The sequence below is a fragment of the Macaca thibetana genome, chromosome 6 (genome assembly GCF_024542745.1).
Source record: "Macaca thibetana thibetana isolate TM-01 chromosome 6, ASM2454274v1, whole genome shotgun sequence".
In the NCBI taxonomy this organism is placed as follows: domain Eukaryota; kingdom Metazoa; phylum Chordata; class Mammalia; order Primates; family Cercopithecidae; genus Macaca; species Macaca thibetana.
This window is the reverse complement of record NC_065583.1, coordinates 57,025,805-57,034,667: the sequence shown is the minus strand read 5'-3', so window position 1 is coordinate 57,034,667 and position 8,863 is coordinate 57,025,805.

The following is an 8,863-nucleotide window of genomic DNA, read 5'->3' as shown; positions in this document are numbered from 1 at the left end:
TCAGTCCTTTTAACAAAGCTTGAACTGTGTTGACATTTGTCCCCAGGCAGCAGTGTCCATTCAGAGTAGGACCTCTGCTGAGGCTTTTGTTGGAACCACTTAAATAATCTCTTTCTTCTTTCTTTTTTTTTTTTTTTTTTTAACAGTGAGTGTTTACCCAATAAGATTGAGACTGTATGATCCTTTTGACACTGTAGCTAACAAAAGTTATTAATATTCTGTGGGCTTCAGAGCAAGAATCTATTTAATGGTTTCCAGAATCATTCAAATCCCAGGCACAGCCTTAACTACAGCTTTTTGTAGCTAGAAAAGGATATCCAGATCTGTACGTGTCTGTGACATTGCAGAGGACACTGGGGGTTGATAAAAGCGCACTGTATTATGTCTTTTCCCCATTTCTTTACAGACAGCGAGGGAGAAGATGGCTTTCTTGGACTTGGGAAGAGTCATTAAACTGCCAGTGCTGGTGAATGAACATCACAAGAAAAGATGATGCGCTTCGTCTTATTTTATTTTACTGAAAATAGTGACATTTACATAATGATGTCTAATTTCTTTTTAGGCCTAGTAAAGACTCTGCAGGTTTTCAGAATGTTGCCTCTGCTTCCTTAGGGTGCCAGGACCTCAGAGTTTCTAAGACATTCAGGGAGAGGACCCCAGCCCTAGGTGCACCTCTAAACATACATAATAGCCAATTTACAAGAGAGTCAGTCAGAATGGATATTCATGTGCCAGCTTGTAGTACCATTCAGCTTTCAATTCTGAGACAAATTAAATTCATTCTTGTGCATCCTAGTGGTAATGTACAATTAGCTTTCAGAAACTGTAATATATTTTCCTATCATATAGAAGTCTTTAGAAATTTCAAGGGTAACCTCTCCAGTCCCCTTAACACTAATCTTAAGTGTGTATCTCCGAAGTTACATAAATCAAACCATTTGGTAAACCGTGTTGTAACCTTTTTAAACATATCTCCCTGTTAGCTTTAACATCATTATATCCCATTGTGATGAAAATGGACTTTCTGTATCCAGCGATAATGAAAATAGCCACTTTATGCGGTTTCTGCATGCAATTATCCAGGCTTTTCTCAGACTCCAGAGAAATCTAAGCTAATTGCTTTGGGACTTTTCCTACATTTCCATAAATTCTTTGTTAATTTTTTATGAGAAACTGTTATTGCAGTCGCCCTTAAAGTTCCCATTGTATTCAATAATGTAAAGAAGTCATAATGGAAACAGCTATTTGCTAGTGTCCCTGCCAGAGCCAGTGTATTCTCAGGTGAGGTGGGAGGTGTTTTTTTCTCAGTTTTTTTTTTTTTTTCCAATACAAATTTTTCTCCATCTGAGTTTACTCAAAGCCAATCTAAAAGCAGTTCTATGTGGTGCACGACCTTGTCATTATAGGACGAGAATTGAGTTTGCTTTATCTGACAGTTTGCTCTGGATTTGCTTTTATACCTACTCATCAACCCCAAAGACAAAGAACTCTGTTTTAAGTGATAGAGGAGTAACTGAATGAGCCACGTTTCCCAGGGAATGCTCTAAAATTACCTTAGATGTTACATTTGATTTACTGATTGCTTCAAACCCAGAGTCACAATTTCTGTAGCTTTCAATAAGCACTGCCTAAGAGCACCTCAAACACATTGCCAAGATGTTCAGAGATTTTCTCAGCCTGATTTTCTCTTTTGAGCTCCCATGGGTACAAGAGCACACCCTCTGGAACCACTAAGGGAAGACAATCTTCCCTCTCTTGTTCTTAGGCAGGGCTATACTAAACAGAGTCAGATCAGCCTGGTGCTTAAGACACGAAAAGCAAACACACAGAGAGGAAGAGAGATAAGCTTAGCTTTAATTAATTTATCTAGAATTAGCAATCAGAAAATATAAAAAGAAATCCTTTTAATATCAAAATACTTGCAAAGCTTGTGTTTTACAGCTTGCACTCAAGTTTTATGTCAAATCACATGAGAGACAGATATCAATTCATCAATCTAAACTTAAGATTTGTGCAGGTTACTATATGCATGCTACACCTCGATAAAAATGACATGGAGAGAAGACCAAAAAAAGTCACCTGAATGTGTCATCACTTTGGGCTTCTAAAGGCCTTCCTCTTTATGGGAAGGTAACGAGCACTGGGGAAGTTACTCTGCCACTTTCAGCACACCTTGAGCTCTAGGTTGGAGGCTTTGGATGACTGACTTCCAAGAAAAGTACTTGCGTTCCCTGCAGGTTACTGTCTCTTAAATATTATAGGAACTTGGCTATATTTAGGGCAAACCACCCATTGGCTGCACTACACTCTTGGCTAGGGCACACAAGTGGTAAGTATAGCATAGGCCCGCCCACATGTGACCTCAAAACTGACCGTTCAGAGTGTGAAAGCAACAAACTCTTCTTGACATGAGCTCTTCGTTATCCACGGGTAGTTTTGGCAGCCTGCTTGTGAAAACTGCCCATTTGCAAACATGTTCTATACATCAGCAAATGACCAAGTGGATTTTCTCAAGTATCAAAACCCACTGGGAGACATTCAAAGTGTACAAATCCATTCATGCTCTCTTAAGGAAAACAGAATACACAAATATTTTCACAAATGATACTTGTTTATTTTAATGAATGATGTTTGTTTAAAACGATTAAACCTGCTGCTTTCCAGTCATAAAGGCAAAGTTCTTGGACCCCAATGTCCCCCAGGAGCTTTCCCAAAGAGTAACTGTTCCTTTTGGTAAGCAGTTCAGTAAATCCGTGTTACATTAAAATGGAAGCTAAAAGAGTAATGTCATTTGGAAGATTCTTGGTCTGCTTTCAGCATATCTGAACACTTCACTTGGTACTGGGAAATCCTAAATGGTTCCCGATCTTTGATGGAGAGCATCAAGGCACTGCTGGTACGGAAGATGTTCTAGCTTCTCACAAGTGCACAGACATGGCTTCAACCACACTTCTCTCCAAATCACAACTCAGAATTCGGTCTCCTCTTATCTTCCAATTGGCATTAAGCATTCTTTCAACAGTTTCATAAACCATTTCTATCAGGAAGTAATTATTGTCTTTAACTATGGAAACATAAGTCAACTGCATTACATAACAATAATAGCAGTGGGCCTGGCACAATGGTTCATGCCTGTAATCCCAGCACTTTGGGAGGCCAAGGTGGGCAGATCACTTGAGGTCAGTGGTTCGAAACCAGCCTGGCCAACATGGTGAAATGCTGTCTCTACTAAAAATACAAAAATTAACCAGCAATGGTGGCACATGCCTGTAATACCACCTACTTGGGAGGCTGAGGAAGGGGAATCCCTTGAACCCGGGAGGCAGAGGTTGCCGTGAGCCAAGATCGTGCTACTGCACTCCAGCCTGGGTGACAGAGTGAGATTCCATGTAAACAAACAAACAAACAAACAAAAAAACAATAACAGCAGTTATGTGATTTAAGGACATTACCCAAAGAAGCAAGGGTATGCTCTGAAGTCCCTATACTTACCAATTTGTATTTGAAAATTGAAAATTGGATGAGGGTGGAAGTACTATCACTTGGATATAAGAAAAGCTAGTTAATAAACAAGAAAATTTTTTTTCTTAACAACAAAATTCATGTGGAGCAGTTACTGACACATCAGCATTCCCTCATGTAATCCTCCTAACAATGTGATTTAGAAAGCGTAATCCCCATTTTACAGGTGAAGAAACTGAAGGTCAGAGAGGTCACAGAAATTCCCCAAGATAACACAATAAGTAACATAGTCAGGACTTCAGCCTCCCCATCTCTAAAACTCATTTTTTTCCCACTGTGTCCCATTCAAGGGTCAGCTCCTCCGTGCCCTTTGACCTGTAGCCTTGACCTATCGTAGTAGAATTGCCCACACGGTTCTTTGGACTCTCTCAGTGTTCTATATGAACTTTTTCTGTGGTGCCTATAATACTTCACTGCAGTTTTTGTTTATGTGTCTGATAGACCATGAGTTCCCTAAAGAAAGGCGTCTTATCCTGTATATCTTTGTATTCCTGGAGCTTCCCACAATACCAGGCACAGGCAAGAATTTATTGAAAGATAATACTGATGCCAAATAAACATATATAAAGATACTCAAGTGCTCACATAAATAAATGCAAGTAAAACAACAATGAAATTGGAGGGTTTTTTAGCTACTAGACTGACCAATATGTTAGAACATTTTCTAACATTTAGTGTTTTCCAGGATGAGAAACAAAAACAAGGACTCTCCTACTTTGTTGGTTAGCATAAAAATTAATGCGTTTGAACAAATTGTTGGCAATACCTAACAAAATTTTAAATGTCCGCACCTCTTCTAGACATTTGCCTTTCAGATACACCCAAAACACAGCACAAATATGTGTACAAGAATATTCATCATAGTATAGTTTGTAATAGAAAAAAAATGAAAACTTCCTCAATATCCTTAATAGGAAACAGTTTAAATTGAGTGATACATTCCTGTGTCAGAATACCACTATCTGATTGAGGTGCAGCCCAGTTGCTAAAAAAATAAAAATAAAAAGTTCTTTGCATACTATGTACTGACATGACATGGAGATAATATTTATATATGTGGAAGTCTCCATAAAGTTATACGAGAAACTGATAGCTGTGGTTGCCTCCAGGGACTGGGGAGCTGAGAGAGATTGAGTAGGGAAACTTTTTTCTTTCATTTTATATTCATAGCTATATTAATGATTTTACAACACTCATGTATTAATTTGATCATAATTATGCAAAATGTAGAATTTGATGAATGACATTATTGTTTCAAAACCTGTAAACTGTCTGGCTCAGTATTATACAGATATTCCTTACACCAATCGCCAATAATGCTTTAAGACACAATGTGATGTTGTGAGGAGCACCGCAGGACTTGGGGATGGAGAATCAAGAGTTTTGTTTCAGATCCGCCACTTGTATAAACTTATGAAAATCATACTCAACCTATCAGCTCCTTGTTTGATCACCTGCACAACAGGCAAAGTGTCACCTACTTCATAGGACCACTGACAATGGTCAGCGAATGAATAAACAGGAAAGCTGTAACTTAACACCCAGCATATAGTAGGTCACTAATAATTATAATGAATGCTCTATGTGCTTTGTTTCCCACAGACAGTCGCTTGATTTATTAGCCTTCTCCCCATGGGAGGAGCTCAGAGACTAAAAAATAGAAAGAAAATCTAACTAGTTAATTTTGCTACTTATAGTAGATGTGTTTAAGATACGGAAATCAATGAAGGAGAACAAAGAAATAGCAGAAATAGCAGATTATAAAGAGATTCTGTTTTTTCCTTTTTGGAGATAGGGTCTTGCTCTGTTGCCCAGGCTCAAGTGCAGTGGCATGATCTTGGCTCACTACAACCTCCACCTCCTGGGTTCAAGCAATTCTCCTGCCTCAGCCTCCCAATTAGCTGGGATTACAGGTGCGCACCACCACACCTGGCTAATTTTTGCATTTTTTAGTAGAGATGGGGTTTCACCCTATTGGTCAGACTGGTCTTGAACTCCTAACCTCGGGTGATCCACCCACCTCTGCCTCCCAAAGTGCTAGGATTAAGATTACAGGCATGAGCCACCCACATCCTGCCTGTTTTGTTTTTGTTTTTGTTTTTGTTTTGAGACAGGGTCTTACTTTGTCATCCATGCTGGAGTGCAATGGCACAAACATAACTCACTGTGGCCTTGACCTCCTGGGCTCAAGCAGGTCAATCTCCCTCCTCAATCCTCCCACCTCAATCTCCTGAGTAACTGGGACTACAGATGTGTACCACTACACCCAGCTAATTTTAAATTTTTTTGTAGAGACAGGGTCTTGCTGTGTTGCCCAGTCTGGTGTCGAACTCCTGGCCTTAAGTGATTCTTTTCTGCCTTGGCCTCCCAAAGGGCTGGGATTACAGGCATGAGCAACCACATCCAGCTTTTAACAAGATTCACGGTGGATTTTATTGTTTCCACAATGGACAATGATTCCTGTTTGCTTTCTACCTGAGAAAGCTAAGGGTAGCAAATCATTCTTAACTAGGGTGACCAACTTGTCCCAGTTTGAGAAATCCTGGATCCCAGATCTCCCCTCAGTCTTCAGGACAGTTGTTCACCCTTTAATTGCAATGACTTGCCTGATACTCAATCTCCTCCCCTCCCCTCCCCTCCCCTCCCCTCCCCTTCCCCAAAACTCAGCTTCACCTGAGCTGATCCTGGCCTTCCCCTTGAGGTGCTTTTCCAGCTTGAGAGAACCTCAGAAGAAGGCATAGCGAGCCCCTGTCCCATCAGGCAGCCTTTCCCAGCGTGGCAAGCAGGGCTTTTCTGAAACCAAGCAGGGTGCCCCGAGCCTCATTTGCATGTCAATGCCCTTTCAGTGGTGCAGTGATTTTGTTGCTGGGCTGGTCTCCCAGCTCTGGGAACAAACGGAAAGGTTTGTGTGCGCTTGTGAATGCATGCCATTCTCTTTGCTTTGCTTTGCTATCTGTCACCTCAAATGGTGAGGGTTAGACAAACAGTTCCTTGAACTGTTTAAAGGGAAACTACCCCTGCCTAAACAAGGCGGACTTGGATTTTCTCATCCCCGGGATAACGATAAAGAGATCGGACTTTGGCCTGTGAATCCACATTCAGTGCCTATAGAGGGATTGAAAGTGAATTCACTTTTTCTTAAAAGTGGCCACCAAATTAAATGGAGAAAAGGCTTTGTTTAGGTTTGGGTTTGTGTTTCAGCTCCCCACAAGCCTGGCTTTCATGCATTCTGACTGTCCAGGTCAGCAACCAGAATGTGCCTGGCTCCGCAGCTGGGCCTCCGCACGGCTTGTCTGGCTAAGTCCAGGCGCACATATTATCCCATCCAAGCATCAGTAGGTATTCAGAGCAGACAATTAGTTCTTTGAAATCAACTGGAAAGCCAGCATTCCTGTGCTCCAGTGAGGAGGAGGGGGAGAAGAGGGCAACTTTTAGACTATTAAAACATCCATCATACAGCCCTTTGCTATCAGGGGCACCTCACAGGAAAGCAAAGGCGACAAAGCAAAGAGTATAAACAGCTGCTTGTTCGTGATTCTGCTGTGTCTCTAAAACCTCTGTGGCTCCTGCACTCCAAGCCCCAGCTGAGTGGAAAAGAAGTGTCCTGTGCATCAACGTGTTCTTCAGGATGCTTGTTCTTCTCCGCACTGACTAGGAATTTTCAATGCCGCCATGCAAGAATGGCGCTTTACTTAAAGACACTGCATTATGTTAAGTAGACAGTCTGTCATTACTTAGCAGCCACACTATACTGTGGATGCAGTCCTGTTGTTTTTATTAAAGGGGTTGTCAGGATCTATAATTCACACATCATTAACCGCTTCATTAAGAAGACAGCAGCCCTGTGGGCCCTAAACTTGTAGCAGTTTGAAGACAAAGCAAGTAAACACTCTCCTTGACTGAGCCAGAGAGGCGACCCCCCAACCCCCCACTGGTGGGAGTGTCTGAAGAAGTGCTGTTTCCTAGAAGAAAGCTTTTTCAAACTCTGGAGCATAAATGTGCAAAACATGTTCACTTAAAACTGATTTGATTTAAGTTAAAAGCATTACTTTGCAATGAGCTGCGCAATCCCACATCATTCATCAAAACCAAGCCATCACTGGCCGCAATGTGTGGTTACTTAAGCATTTTCATATGCCCTAGACTTTTTTAATGGAACAAAAAGCAAGACCATGAAATACACAGAAGGGAAAACATCAAAAAATCTGTACACGGCCCATGACATTGGTATTCCTCTAACATGGATTTTACTAAGCATCATTTATATAAACAATGGAGCCAAATCCTGTTTTCTATTTCATAATGCATGTTTTCTCAGCAGTAGTACTGCAGATCTTGAAATACAATATGAGGGCTCTGCTTTCCCAGTGAAATCAAATGGTTGGTGTATTTCCTCACAATAAGCTTGCCATATGGAACCAGCCCCAGAGCAGGCCTGGATCAAACAGAAATAGCTAAAGATCCTGCACCTCTTGAACCAGCCAACTCAGCCAGTGTGAAGACCAATCAGCCCTAATGATTTCTTTAGTCTTTCCACTTGGGTCCTATATTGGACTTTCTCTGAAGTTTTTGTTTGAAGAAAGAATTCTGTGACTAAAGTGAGTTGGAAATATACCGTGATGGGACTTTCTTGATTTTTTTTACCCTGTCAAAACCTTCCTGTTCTTACTGCCTTTTCTCTCGGAGCTCTACCAGGTAACTGGCTAAGTAAACCATACTGTACTAAAGCCAATGTAACGGATAAAACATAACATGTTATGTTTTTCTGCATAACATTTGCATTTATACTTCAGTCTTCAACCTCCTAACCAAAGAGAGTTGAGCATGAATTTCAGGTTCCATGGCAGGGCTACTTGGCAAAATAGTTTTGCCATAGGAATGAAGTAAGGAAGAGACTTCTCATACCACCTAGCAATCGCCAAGACGATGATTCTCCAAATGTGGTACCTATACCAGCAACATCAGCATTACCTGGGAATTTGCTAAAAATGCACATTCTCTGACCACACCCCAGACCTACTCAATCAGAAATTCTGAGATAAGGGGCCCAGTGATCTGTGTTTTTAACCAGCCTTGCAAATGATTTTGATGAACGCAAAAGTTTGAGAACCACAGACACAGATTCATGTTCTAAGTGGTGTTACCTAGAAGCAGAGCCTGAGATGGGGATTCTTATGAAAGTTGTTTATTGAGGACCGTCTCTCAGTAGAAATCTGTAAGAAAGGAAGTGGAGCAAAGAAAGGGACAGAGACAAGCAAGCATGTGATGTGAATTCAGGTGAAGTCTCTCCTTGGCCTGATTCACAGGAAGAGGATTCTAGAGTGCAAACTCTAGAATCAAA